The 13,662-nt window shown below is 41.3% G+C and overlaps 6 non-coding genes and 4 pseudogenes across 6 annotated transcripts; all 10 read left to right on the top strand.

Moving 5' to 3' along the window:
* Nucleotides 1-3,975: 3,975 nt before the first annotated feature.
* LOC142515748 (5S ribosomal RNA) lies at nucleotides 3,976-4,094 on the top strand. Its single transcript, XR_012811576.1, has one exon. It is a non-coding gene; the product is annotated as a 5S ribosomal RNA (ribosomal RNA).
* Nucleotides 4,095-4,775: 681 nt separating this feature from the next.
* Nucleotides 4,776-4,896, top strand: LOC142509348 (5S ribosomal RNA). The gene has a single exon (XR_012807526.1). It is a non-coding gene; the product is annotated as a 5S ribosomal RNA (ribosomal RNA).
* A 668-nt stretch (nucleotides 4,897-5,564) lies between these two features.
* On the top strand, nucleotides 5,565-5,683 carry LOC142506698 (5S ribosomal RNA). The gene has a single exon (XR_012804980.1). It is a non-coding gene; the product is annotated as a 5S ribosomal RNA (ribosomal RNA).
* Nucleotides 5,684-6,365: 682 nt separating this feature from the next.
* Nucleotides 6,366-6,484, top strand: LOC142514540 (5S ribosomal RNA). Its single transcript, XR_012810429.1, has one exon. It is a non-coding gene; the product is annotated as a 5S ribosomal RNA (ribosomal RNA).
* A 2,330-nt stretch (nucleotides 6,485-8,814) lies between these two features.
* Nucleotides 8,815-8,933, top strand: LOC142517490 (5S ribosomal RNA). The gene has a single exon (XR_012813234.1). It is a non-coding gene; the product is annotated as a 5S ribosomal RNA (ribosomal RNA).
* Nucleotides 8,934-9,617: 684 nt separating this feature from the next.
* On the top strand, nucleotides 9,618-9,736 carry LOC142511442 (5S ribosomal RNA; annotated as a pseudogene).
* Nucleotides 9,737-10,540: 804 nt separating this feature from the next.
* Nucleotides 10,541-10,658, top strand: LOC142511001 (5S ribosomal RNA; annotated as a pseudogene).
* Nucleotides 10,659-11,464: 806 nt separating this feature from the next.
* Nucleotides 11,465-11,582, top strand: LOC142508080 (5S ribosomal RNA). The gene has a single exon (XR_012806312.1). It is a non-coding gene; the product is annotated as a 5S ribosomal RNA (ribosomal RNA).
* A 638-nt stretch (nucleotides 11,583-12,220) lies between these two features.
* Nucleotides 12,221-12,338, top strand: LOC142511531 (5S ribosomal RNA; annotated as a pseudogene).
* Nucleotides 12,339-12,975: 637 nt separating this feature from the next.
* LOC142511844 (5S ribosomal RNA) lies at nucleotides 12,976-13,094 on the top strand (annotated as a pseudogene).
* Nucleotides 13,095-13,662: the final 568 nt, after the last annotated feature.

The raw sequence follows: 13,662 nt of genomic DNA, 5'->3' as shown, positions 1-13,662 counted from the left end.
TATTCTGAGTCAGTGTTTGATATAGATTATTCAAACCGAATCAGAACTGAATTCAAGAATTACAGCAGTTCAGAAATATAATCAGAATGTCCAGAACTTAATTTCGATAATCAGAGCAGAGCATCGATCAGGGTGACAGATATGTGATTTTTACTGTATGAAAATGATTATCTTGTAATGTCAAATGTTTCAGAATTGTACAACAAAATTTGATATCGATAATCAGAACCGAATACCAGGTAGGTATTTTTCTTTAATTTATATTATTAACTGATTGTTTATACCAAATAGTTCGAATTGGAAATGACAGATTGGGTCAGAAGCGCACAGAAATGGATTCAGTAGTCGTTCAGGTAACAGAAAGTATATGATAATTCGAACAGATAGTTTTTATATAGACATATTAAATCAGTTGTGACAGAATTGGTACTGAAATGTTGGTAGAACTTGTACTAAAATGTCTGAATTGCCAATAAATGAAGACAGAAAGATAGAAATCAAAAGATTTATTACAGAATTTGTATATTTCTGACTAGACATGGGGAGTATACTTCGATGAATTCCGTAATGAGATCACTGCAATACTTTCCAGATTGTGATGTAATGTGATTGTGATTGACAGATTGTTCAATCTATATCTATTAGTTTGTACCAGATAACGTACAAACATGACCAAATGACACAGATCGATGTCAGAAAAGTGGTCAGAATAACTAGAATGCCGAAGTAGAGTATATCAGATTGTGATTTTGCTTGATTTTGTGCTTGTGGCAGAATATACCACGAACTCTTTTCTATACTATCCAGATATGGGAAGTTATTTATAGAGCCGTAGTGCTGGATGTTAGCACTAGTGAAAACGAAACATTATTACTTTGTGCATTCTGGTCCAATGAGAACTGCAGATTTCCTGCGTATAAGGATAATGACTCAAAGATATCTGAGATAAGATCTGATACAGTCTGAGATAGAGCAAGAAAAATGGAACTGATTCAGAAGAAAATGAAAATTATTCTGTTGTTGAAAACACAGTAAGATTTTCAAAATAGCAAAGAGATTATTTGAAAGACAGAATCTGATATGAGATTGAGATTTCAGAATTGATTCATTGAGATGAGTTTCTGATTTAAACTCTGTATACATTCTTCTGATATATCTGAATTGGTTTCTTGCGAGTTCGAGGACGAACTCCGATCTAAGAGGGGGAGAAATGTAAGGCCCGAGATTTTGTTACTGTAATCTGAGATTAATCTGAAATGATTTATTTATTTATTTAAAGATGATTATAGACGGAACGGATCAGATCGGGAGAGCCGAAAGAAGAAATCACATTAGGTGTGAAGAATATAATCGGCGCACATGCGCGGCTTGAATGCGCACATCTGCGCGGAACGTCCAGAGAGTTCGGCGCACATGCGCGGCGGAAGGCGCGCATATGCGCGAGTAAGGGAATGTGCGAGACAGAACATCTCGCGCATATGCGCGAGAGGATAAACCACAAGGTGCCGGGCAGAAAGTCAGGCGCATATGCGCGACCTTGTGCGCGCATATGCGCGAGGCATGCAAAACGAAAGGATGCCACTTGCCATCACCGTGCGACGTGTATATGTATATATATATATATATATAAGCAACGTCAAATTCTCATAAATAAGAGGAAGAGAGGAACCGAAGCTCCAAGTTCCTGATGTGCGAAAATTGAACGCCACGCAAATTCCGTCTGTCTGATTTTGAATCCGAGTACGGTATCGTGTTACTAGCGACGACAGCTACAACTGGACGTAAGTTTTGTTACGTTTAGACATGATTTGAATTTATGATATTGTCAGAATTGAATATGAATCAGATATGAAGTTCCTGCTACAGTAGGCATTGTATAATTGAAGTCAGATTAAAGAATAGACTGGTTATACAATTATTATGAATTTTAGAGTTGATTTAGTTGAGATTCTATATCAGAGTTGTGTTATTATTCAAATTTTGAATTGTACGGATACTGATTATGTATTCTGGTATTATATCTGTGATGTTGAGATTGACGGGGTATCAAGACTGTATTGTTATGCTGTCGAAACATCAGTAGATTGATATTGATCAGATTCAGTATTGATTGAGATTGATCAGATTCAGTAATGATTTCGATTGTATCGTGATATCATTGATATTAATTAGATTGTGCCTTGTTCAGATATGGATCAGATTATGTATTGGTTTGAGTATTGATCAGAACAAGTCTTGAATTGATTTATATACTAATATTGTATTTATGCGATTGTCATTGCAAGACTGGTTATGGACAGATTGGAATACGAGACTTCGTCTTCGTCGGATCGAGAAGATAAAGATATAAATAAATGTTGATTCGGGATTGCACAACTCGAGTTAGGTTTGACTTGAGTTTCCCAAAATCACATACTTTACTTTATTGCATTGATATTTGCAGATTATCAGATTGATATGTTTAGTCTATTGAATTATAGTAGAGCCAGAGTTTGAGTCTAGGGCAGATCAGCCTAGCTAGGGCAGAACCGCCGAGTCTTTGACAGAACCGCATAGACTCTAGACTTGCGGTGTATCGATGAGCTTAGATGTAGATCGACGTCTATGTAGACATTCGATACAGCATACCAAAGTCTAAATTAGATCAGGATCCCTAGATTAGAATGAGAGATGAGTCGAGTCTTAGATATTGAGACTAGAATTTGATTTACAAATCCGTATTGATTTATGTTTCGTAGATTACGATTCATGTTTTATTTACAGACTGGTATTGATACATGTTGTTTGGTTATGCTACATGTGATAAGATATAATTCATGCTTTTATGTTAATTCAGTTAACTGCATGTATACATTATTTATACTGGGATTTATTCTCACCGGAGTATCCGGCTGTTGTCTTGTTTTGTATGTGTGCATGACAACAGGTGGGACAGGATCGGGGTCAAGAAGATGATGAGAGAAGACGAGTTTAGAGTGGTGATTCCGGACTTATTGTAGATTTGGTTTAATACTTAAAATTTAGTAGTTGAAGCTTAGACTAGTTTGAATAATTGTTGTACATTATTGTACTTATATACTGAGATGTATATTAGTTACATTCCATTACGCTCCGCACTTGCATTTTAAAAAGAAAAATTTTTAGACCCTGATTATCTGAATTGATAATTAACTCCCAAAGATGATTAAGAAAACGATTAGCGTCCGGGACCCCACAACTCCGAAGTTAAGAGTGCTTGGGCGAGAGAACTACTAGGATGGGTGACCCCCTGGGAAGTCCTCGTGTTGCACCCCTTTTAGTGTTTTTCTATTTTTGATTACTTGTTGACAGACGATTTTCGGCTCAAATCATCGGAATCACGACCAGGACCAGGTAAGACATGTGAAATCAACGTAGCTCGGGCACTGCCGGATTTGGACAAAATTGTAGCCTAATTTGATTGTAAACGGGCAAACGAACGAAACTCATTACTCCGCAATGAGCTGGCGAGATTTTAGCCGAATTCCTTCTCTAAGACCCTCTAATTTGCGATTTTCCGCTTCTGTTAAGCTTTCGTTTCCTCGAGAAATCCGCTTAGGAAGTTCGAAATTCGATTTCGGTTCCATTTTATCGTATCCCAAGCATAATAATAGCTTTACATTTGTTATTTTCATCTTCTTATTTTTTTCTATTTTCTGGAAACATTAAGCGATTTTGGTTATCGTGAGCCGGTTCTGGGCGGAAGAGTATGACGCAGATTACTCCAGAGACGGTTAACTCATTAAAAACAATTATTTCGACTGTTTTATCCATAATTTACGTAAACGGTTGCGACACGAGGACTGCCCAAAGAGGTCACCCAACCTAGCTCTGCCATTGCGCCAGAACGCTTAACATCATGGTTCAGATTGGGCGAGAGCAGTGCCGCGTGTTGTCCATCGCCGCCCGCTCCACACGTACTCGAGGAATATAAGAATAAACATCCCACTCAATTTCGGGTGCGATCATACCAGCACTAATGCACCGGATCCCATCAGAAATCCGAAGTTAAGCGTGCTTGGACGAGAGCAGTACTAGGATGGGTGACCCCCTGGGAAGTCCTCGTGTTATACCCCTTTTCGTGTTTTTCTATTTTTGATTACTTGTTGACAGACGATTTTCGGCTAAAATAATCTGAATCTTGATCGTGACCAGATAAGACATGTGAAATCAACGTAGCTCGGGCACTGCCGGATTTGACAAAATTGTAGGCTAATTTGGTTGTAAATGGGCAAACGAACGAGATTCATTACTCTGCAATGATTTGGCGAGAGTTTAGCCGAATTCCTTCTCTAAGACCCTCTAATTTGCGATTTTTCGCTTCTGTTAAGCTTCCATTTCCTCGAGAAATCCGCTTAGGAAGTTCGAAATTCGATTTCGGTTCCATTTTATCGTATCCCAAGTATAATAATAGCTTTACATTCGTTATTTTATTCTTCTTATTTTTTTCTATTTTATGGGAACATTTAGCGATTTTTGTTGTCGTGAGCCGGTTCTGTGCGGAAGGGAATGACGCTGATTACTCCGAAGATGGTTATCTCATTAAAAACAATTATTTCGACTGTTTTAGCCTTAATTTACGTAAATGGTCGCGACACGAGGACTGCCCAGGGAGGTCACCCATCCTAGCTCTGCCATCGCGCCAGAACGCTTAACTTCATGGTTCTGATTGGGCGAGAGCAGTGCCGCATGTTGTCCAACGTCGCCCGCTCCACACGTACTCGAGGGATATAAATATAAACATCCCACTCAATGTCGGGTGCGATCATACCAGCACTAATGCATCGGATCCCATCAGAACTCCGAAGTTAAGCGTGCTAGGGCTAGAGAAGTACTAGGAAGGGTGACCCCCCCTGGGAAGTCCTCCTGTTGCACCCCTTTTCGTGTTTTTCTATTTTTGATTACTTGTTGACAGACGATTTTTGGCTCAAATCATTGGAATCTCGATCGGGACCAGATAAGACATGTGAAATCAACGTAGCTCGGGCACTGCCGGATTTAGACAAAATTGTAGCCTAATTTGATTGTAAACGGGAAAACGAACGAAACTTATTACTCCGCAACGAGGTGGCGAGATTTTAGCCAAATTCCTTCTCTAAGACCCTCTAATTTGTGATTTTCAGCTTCTGTTAAGCTTCCGTTTCCTCGAGAAATCCGCTTAGGAAGTTCAAAATTTGATTCCGGTTCCATTTTATCGTATCGTAGGCATAATAATAGCTTTACATTCGCTATTTCTTCTTCTTATTTTTTTGCTATTTTCTGGGAACCTTTAACAATTTTTTTGTCGTGCGGAAGGGTATGATGCAGATTACTCTGGAGACGGTTAACTCATTAAAAACAATTATTTCTACTGTTTTAGCCTTAATTTACGTAAATGGTCGCGACACGAGGACTGCCCAGGGAGGTCACCCATCCTAGCTCTGCCATCGCGCCAGAACGCTTAACTTCATGGTTCTGATTGGGCGAGAGCAGTGCCGCATGTTGTCCAACGCCGCCCGCTCCACACGTACTCGAGGGATATAAAAATAAACATCCCACTCAATGTCGGGTGCGATCATACCAGCACTAATGCATCGGATCCCATCAGAACTCTGAAGTTAAGCGTGCTAGGGCGAGAGAAGTACTAGGAATGGTGACCCCCTGGGAAGTCCTCGTGTTGCAGCCCTTTTCGTGTTTTTCTATTTTTGATTACTTGTTGACAGACGATTTTCGACTCAAATCATCTGAATCTCGATCGGGACCAGATAAGACATGTGAAATCAACGTAGCTCGGGCACTACCGGATTTGGACAAAATTGTAGCCTAATTTGATTGTAAACGGGCAAACGAAAGAGACTCATTACTCTGCAATGAGCTGGCGAGATTTTAGCCGAATTCCTTCTCTAAGACCCTCAAATTTGCGATTTTCCGCTTCTGTTAAGCTTCCGTTTCCTCGAGAAATTCTTTTAGGAAGTCTGAAATTCGATTCCGGTTCCATTTTATCGTATCCTAGGCATAATAATAGCTTTACATTCGCTATTTTCTTCTTCTTTTTTTTTTCTATTTTCTGGGAACATTTAGCGATTTTTGTTGTCGTGAGCCGGTTTTGTGCAGAAGAGTACGACGCAGATTATTCTGGAGATGGTTAACTCATTAAAAACAATTATTTCGACTGTTTTAGCCCTAAGTTACGTAAACGGTCGCGACACGAGGAATGCCCAGGGAGGTCACCCATCCTAGCTCTGTCATCGCGCCAGAACGCTTAACTTCATGGTTCTGATTGGACGAGAGCAGTGCCACGTGTTGTCCATCGGCGCCCGCTCCACACGTACTCGAGGGATATAAGAATAAACATCCCACTCAATGTCGGGTGCGATCATACGAGCACTAATGCACCGGATCCCATCAGAACTCCGAAGTTAAGCGTGCTTCGGCGAGAGCAGTACTAGGATGGGTGACCCCCTAGGAAGTCCTCGTGTTGAACCCCTTTTCGTGTTATTGTATTTTTGATTACTTGTTGACAGACGAATTTCGGCTCAAATCATCTGAATCTCGATCAGGACCAGATAAAACATGTGAAATCAACGTAGCACGGGCACTCCCGGTGTAATGCCCGAGATTTTGATTCTGTTAATCTTAGATTATTGATTAAGAATTGAGGTGATTATAGCCGGGCCATTTCGTGACCAGATTGGGCAAAACATATGAAAAGTACAATATTTGGACAGAACTGTTGGCGCCCGAGCGGTAGGAAATGACCGCCCGAGCGCCAGTGTTCAATAAGAATACTATTCGGGCAGAACCTGTGGCGCCCGAGCGGTAGAAAATTACCGCCCGAGCGCCAATGGATAACAAGCCGAGTACCGGGCAGAGTGTTCGGCGCCCGAGCGGTAGTTTATAACTGCCCGAGCGCCGACTGAAAATCAGGGAGAATGGGACACATATCTTTACATGCATGAGATATATATAAGTTTCCTTCTTCAGAATTTAGCAGGAAGAGTCGAGGATTTCTCTAAGAAATCCTTACGCCTTTTAGCGTATAGATTTGTGATTTGTGAACGTTCCGCCCGTCCGATTTTGAATTCGATTATGAGATATTGGAAGTGATATCTTACTAATATTGTATTGTTGGGTATACCGATATTGTACCGTTATGCCATCGATAGTGAATTAGATTGAGTATTGAGCAGAACAGATTTGATTGGAGCAATGTATTGATATTATACTCCTCGATATTGTTATTGCCAGATTGATATTGTCAGGCTTTGAGTTCGAGACTTTGACAGAGTCAGAGTGACAGAAAGAAAGGTATAAATTAATGTTGAGTTGGGATTGCACAACTCGAGTGAGGTTTGACTCGAGTTTCCCTAAATCACATACCTAGTTTACTGCATTGATATTTGTAGTTAATGAGATTGATGTTTGTAGTCTATTGATTTATAGCCACTGCATGTTTTGACTACTGATTCGTTTAGTCATAGACTGATTCGTCTAGCTATCGGCTGAGTTGCCTAGCTACTGGCTGATTCGCCTAGTCATCGGATGATTCGCCTAGTCCCTGACTGATTCGTCTAATTATTGGCTGATTCGCTTAATCCTTGAATGATTCGTCAATTCTGCGGCTGTTTCGCCCAGACACTGGATATAGGAATTATATCGATGCCGTTTAGGGTTGGGTCATTCCTATCGACTGAGATTCGATATAATTCTCAATATTCAAAACCGGGATCCCTAGATTAGGAATGAGTCAAGTCTGAGACGACGCGTTGTTTGAGTCAAGTCTGATACGACTAGTTGATTTACAGTTTTGATATCATACATGTTTGTTGATTGGCTGCATGTGAATGATATTTGTTATATGCTTTTGTATATGTTTTTATATGATTGCATGTTTACATTGTTTATACAGGGATTTATTCTCACCGGAGTTATCCGGCTGTTGTCTTGTTTTGTATGTGTGCATGACAACAGGTGGGACAGGCTCAGGGTCGAGGAGATGAGGAAAGATCGTGATTAGAGTGGAGGCTCCGGACTTGGATTAGAGATAGGGTTGGACACTTGATATTAGCTGTTAAACCTTAGTTGAATAAATGTATGTGGTACAGGACTTGTACTTTTATACTGAGATGTATATACGTTTTCTTTCCTTATGTTCCGCATTTTAAAAAAAATTTAGACCCTGTTTTATAATTGATTAATTAGTCCCAATGATGATTAAGAAACATGATTAGCGTCTGATCCCCCACACCCGAATTTGGACAAAATTGTTGCCTAATTAGATTGTAAACGGGCAAACGAACGAGACTCATTACTCCGCAATGAGCTAGCGAGAGTTTAGCCGAATTCTTTCTCTAAGACCCTCTAATTTGCAATTTTCCGCTTCTGTTGAACTTCCGTTTCCTCGAGAAATCCGCTTAGGAAGTTTGAAATTCGATTTTGGTTCTATTTTATCATATCCCAGGCATAATAATAGCTTTACATTCGTTATTTTCTTCTTCTTATTTTTTTTCTATTTTCTGCTAACATTTAGCGATTTTTGTTGTCGTGAGCCGGTTTTGTGCAGAAGAGTACGACGCAGATTATTCTGGAGATGGTTAACTCATTAAAAATAATTATTTCGATTGTTTTAGCCTTAATTTACGTAAACGATCGCGACACAAGGACTGCTCAGGAAGGTCACCCATCCTAGCTCTGCCATCGCGCCAGAACGGTTAACTTCATTGTTCTGATTGGGCGAGAGCAGTGCCGCGTGTTGTCCATCGCCGCCCGCTCCACATGTACTCGAAGGATATAAGAATAAACATCCCACTCAATGTCGGGTACGATCATACCAGCACTAATGCACCGGATCCCATCAGAACTCCGAAGTTAAGCGTGCTTGGGCGAGAGCAGTGCTAGGATGGGCTACCCCCTGGAAAGTCCTCGTGTTGCACCCCTTTTTGTGTTTTTCTATTTTTGATTACTTGTTGACAGACGATTTTCGGCTCAAATCATCTGAATCTCGATCGGGACCAGATAAAACATCTGAAATCAACGTTGCTCGGGCACTGCCGGATTTGGAAAAAATTTTAGTCTAATTTGATTGTAAACGGGCAAACGAACGAGATTCCTTACTCCGCAATGAGCTGGCGAGAGTTTAGCCGAATTCCTTCTCTATGACGCTCTAATTTTCGATTTTCCGCTTCTTATAAACTTTCGTTTCCTCGAGAAATACTCATAGGAAGTTTGAAATTTGATTCCTGTTCCATTTTATCGTATCTTAGGCATAATAATAGCTTTACATTCGCTATTTTCTTCTTTTTATTTTTTTTTCTATTTTCTAGGAACATTTAGCGATTTTTTTTGTCGTGAGCCGGTTTTGTGTAGAAGGGTATGATGCAGATTATTCTTGAGATGGTTAACTCATTAAAAACAATTATTTCGACTGTTTTAGCCATAGTTTACGTAAACGGTCGCGACACGAGGAATGCCCAGGGAGGTCACCCATCCTAGCTCGGTCATCGCGCCAGAACGCTTAACTTCGTGGTTCTGATTGTGCGAGTGCAGTGCCGCATGTTTTCCATCGCCGCCCGCTCCACACGTACTCGAAGGATGTAAGAATAAACATCCCACTCAATGTCGGGTGCAATCATACCAGTTAAAATGCACCGGATCCTATCAGAACTCCGAAGTTAAGCGTGCTTGGGCGAGAGCAGTACTAGGTTGGGTGACCTCCTGGGATGTCCTCGTGATTCACCCTTTTTCGTCTTTTTATATTTTTGATTACTTGTTGACAGACGATTTTTGGCTGAAGTTAAGCGTGCTTTGGCGAGAACAGTACTAGGATGGGTGACCCCCTAGGAAGTCCTCGTGTTGCACCCCTTTTCGTGTTTTTTCATTTTTAATGCTTGTTGACCGACGAATTTCGGCTCAAATCATCTGAATCTCGATCAGGAACAGATAAAACATGTGAAATCAACGTAGCTCGGGCACTGCCGGATTTGGACAAAATTGTAGGCTAATTTGATTGTAAACGGGCAAACGAACGAGACTCGTTACTCCGCAATGACCTGGCGAGAGTTTAGCCGAATTCGTTCTCTAAGACCCTCTAATTTTCGATTTTCCGCTTCTGCTAAGCTTCCGTTTCTTCAAGAAATCTGCTTAGGAAGTTCGAAATTCGATTTCGGTTCTATTTTATCGTATCCCAGGCATAATAATAGCTTTACATTCGTTATTTTCTTCTTCTTTTTTTTTTTCTGTTTTCTGGGAACATTAAGCGATTTTTGTTGTCGTGAGCCGGTTCTGTGCGGAAGGGTATGATGCAGATTACTCTGGAGACGGTTAACACATTAAAAACAATTATTTCGATTGTTTTATCCTTAATTTACATAAACGATCGCGACATGAGGACTGCTCAGGAAGGTCACCCATCCTAGTTCTGTCATCGCGCCAGAACGCTTAACTTCATGGTTCTGATTGGGCGAGAGCAGTGCCGCGTGTTGTCCATCGCCGCCCGCTCCACATGTACTCGAACGATATAAGAATAAACATCCCACAAAATGTCGGATGCGATCATACTAGCACTAATGCATCGGACCCCATCAGAACTCCGAAGTTAAGCGTGCCTGGGCGAGAGCAGTACTAGGATGGGTGTCCCCCTGGGAAGTCCTCGTGTTTAACCTTTTTTCGTGTTTTTCTATTTTTGATTACTTGTTGACAGACGATTTTCGGCTGAAGTTAAGCGTGCTTGGACGAGAGCAGTACTAGGATGGGTGACCCCCTAGGAAGTCCTCGTGTTGCACCCCTTTTCGTGTTTTTCCATTTTTAATTACTTGTTGACAGACGAATTTCGGCTCAAATCATCTGAATCTCGATCAGGACCAGATAAAACATGTGATATCAATGTAGCACGGGCACTGCTGGATTTGGACAAAATTGTAGCCTAATTAGATTGTAAACGGGCAAACGAACGAGACTCGTTCCTCCGCAATGAGCTAGCGAGAGTTTAGCCGAATTCTTTCTTTAAGACCCTCTAATTTGAAATTTTCCGCTTCTGTTAAACTTCCGTTTCCTCGAGAAATCCGCTTAGGAAGTTTGAAATTAGATTCTGGTTTCATTTTATTGTATCCCAGGCATAATAATAGCTTTACATTCGTTATTTTCTTCTTCTTATTTTTTTTCTATTTTCTTGGAACATTTAGCGATTTTGGTTGTCGTGAGCCGGTTCTGTGCGGAAGGGTATGATGCAGATTACTATGGAGACGGTTAACTCATTAAAAAAAATTATTTCGATTGTTTTAGCCTTAATTTACGTAAACGGTCGCGACACGAGGACTGCTCAGGGAGGTCACCCATCCTAGCTCTGCCATCGCGCCACAACGGTTAACTTCATTGTTCTTATTGGGCGAGAGCAGTGCCGCGTGTTGTCCATCACCGCTTGCTCCACACGTACTCGAGGGATATAAGAATAAACATCCCACTCAATGTCGGGTGCGATCATACCAGCACTAAAGCACCGGATCCCATCAGAACTACGAAGTTAAGCGTGCTTCGGCGAGAGCAGTACTAGGATGGGTGACCCCTGGGAAGTCCTCGTGTTACACCCTTTTTCGTATTTTTCTATTTTTGATTACTTGTTGACAGACGATTTTCGGCTCAAATCATTTGAATCTCGATCGGGACCAGATAAGACATGTGAAATCAACGTGGCTCGGGCACTGTCGGATTTGGACAAAATTGTAGCCTAATTTGATTGTAAACGGGCAAACGAAAGAGACTTATTACTCCGCAATGAGCTGGCAAGATTTTAGCCGAATTCCTTCTCAAAGACCCTCAAATTTGCGATTTCCGCTTCTGTTAAGCTTCCGTTTCCTCGAGAAATCCATTTAGGAAGTCTGAAATTCTATTACGGTTCCATTTTCTTCTTCTTTTTTTTTCTATTTTCTGGGAACATTTAGCGATTTTTGTTGTCGTGAGCCGGTTTTGTGCGGAAGGGTACGACGCAGATTATTTAGGAGATGGGTAACTCATTAAAAACAATTATTTCGACTGTTTTAGCCATAAGTTACGTAAACGATCGCGACACGAGGAATGCCCAGGGAGGTCACCCATCCTAGCTCTGTCATCGCGCCAGAACGCTTAATTTCATTGTTCTGATTGGGCGAGAGCAGTGCCACGTGTTGTCCATCACCGCTTGCTCCACACGTACTCGAGGGATATAAGAATAAACATCCCACTCAATGTCGGGTGCGATCATACCAGCACTAATGCAACGGATCCCGTCAGAACTCCGAAGTTAAGCGTGCTTCGGCGAGAGCAGTACTAGGATGGGTGACCCCTGGGAAGTCTTTATGTTACACTCTTTTTCGTATTTTTCTATTTTTGATTACTTGTTGACAGACGATTTTCGGCTCAAATCATTTGAATCTCGATCGGGACCAGATAAGACATGTGAAATCAACGTGGCTCGGGCACTGTCGGATTTGGACAAAATTGTAGCCTAATTTGATTGTAAACGGGCAAACGAAAGAGACTTATTACTCCGCAATGAGCTGGCAAGATTTTAGCCGAATTCCTTCTCAAAGACCCTCAAATTTGCGATTTCCGCTTCTGTTAAGCTTCCGTTTCCTCGAGAAATCCATTTAGGAAGTCTGAAATTCTATTACGGTTCCATTTTCTTCTTCTTTTTTTTTCTATTTTCTGGGAACATTTAGCGATTTTTGTTGTCGTGAGCCGGTTTTGTGCGGAAGGGTACGACGCAGATTATTCAGGAGATGGGTAACTCATTAAAAACAATTATTTCGACTGTTTTAGCCATAAGTTACGTAAACGGTCGCGACACGAGGAATGCCCAGGGAGGTCACCCATCCTACCTCTGCCATCGCGCCAGAACGCTTAACTTCATGGTTATGATTGGGCCAGAGCAGTGCCGCGTGTTGTCCATCGCCGCCCGCTCCACACGTACTCGAGGGATAAAAGAATAAACATCCCACTCTTGTTCGGTGCGATCATACCAGCAATAATGCATCGGATCCCTTCAGAACTCCGAAGTTAAGCGTGCTTAGGCGAGAGCAGTACTAGGATGGGTGACCCCCTGGAATGTCCTCGTGATGCATCCCTTTTCGTGTTTTTCTATTTTTGATTACTTGTTGACAGAAGATTTTCGGCTGAAATTAAGCGTGCTTGGGCGAGAGCAGTACTAGGATGGGTTACCCCCTAGGAAGTCCTCGTGTTGCACCCCTTTTCGCGTTTTTCCATTTTTAATTACTTGTTGACAGACGAATTTCGGCTCAAATCATCTGAATCTCGATCAGGACCAGATAAAACATATGAAATCAACGTAGCTCGGGCACTGCCGGATTTGGACAAAATTTTAGCCTAATTAGATTGTAAACGGGCAAACGAACGAGATTCATTACTCTGCAATGAGCTGACGAGAGTTTAGCCGAATTCTTTCTCTAAGACTCTCTAATTTGTCATTTTCCGCTTCTGTTAAGCTTCCGTTTCCTCGGGAAATCCGCTTAGGAAGTTCCAAATTCGATTCTGGTTCCATTTTATCGTATCCCAAACATAATAATAGCTTTACATTCGTTATTTTCTTCTTCTTATTTTTTTTTCTATTTTCTGGGAACATTTAGCGATTTTTGTTATCGTGAGCCAGTTCTATACGGAAAGGTGTGAAGCAGA

Source organism: Primulina tabacum, chromosome 10 (assembly GCF_025594145.1).
Source record: "Primulina tabacum isolate GXHZ01 chromosome 10, ASM2559414v2, whole genome shotgun sequence".
NCBI lineage: Eukaryota > Viridiplantae > Streptophyta > Magnoliopsida > Lamiales > Gesneriaceae > Primulina > Primulina tabacum.
Note: the sequence above shows the minus strand (reverse complement) of the source record. Positions and strands in the feature narration are given on the sequence as shown.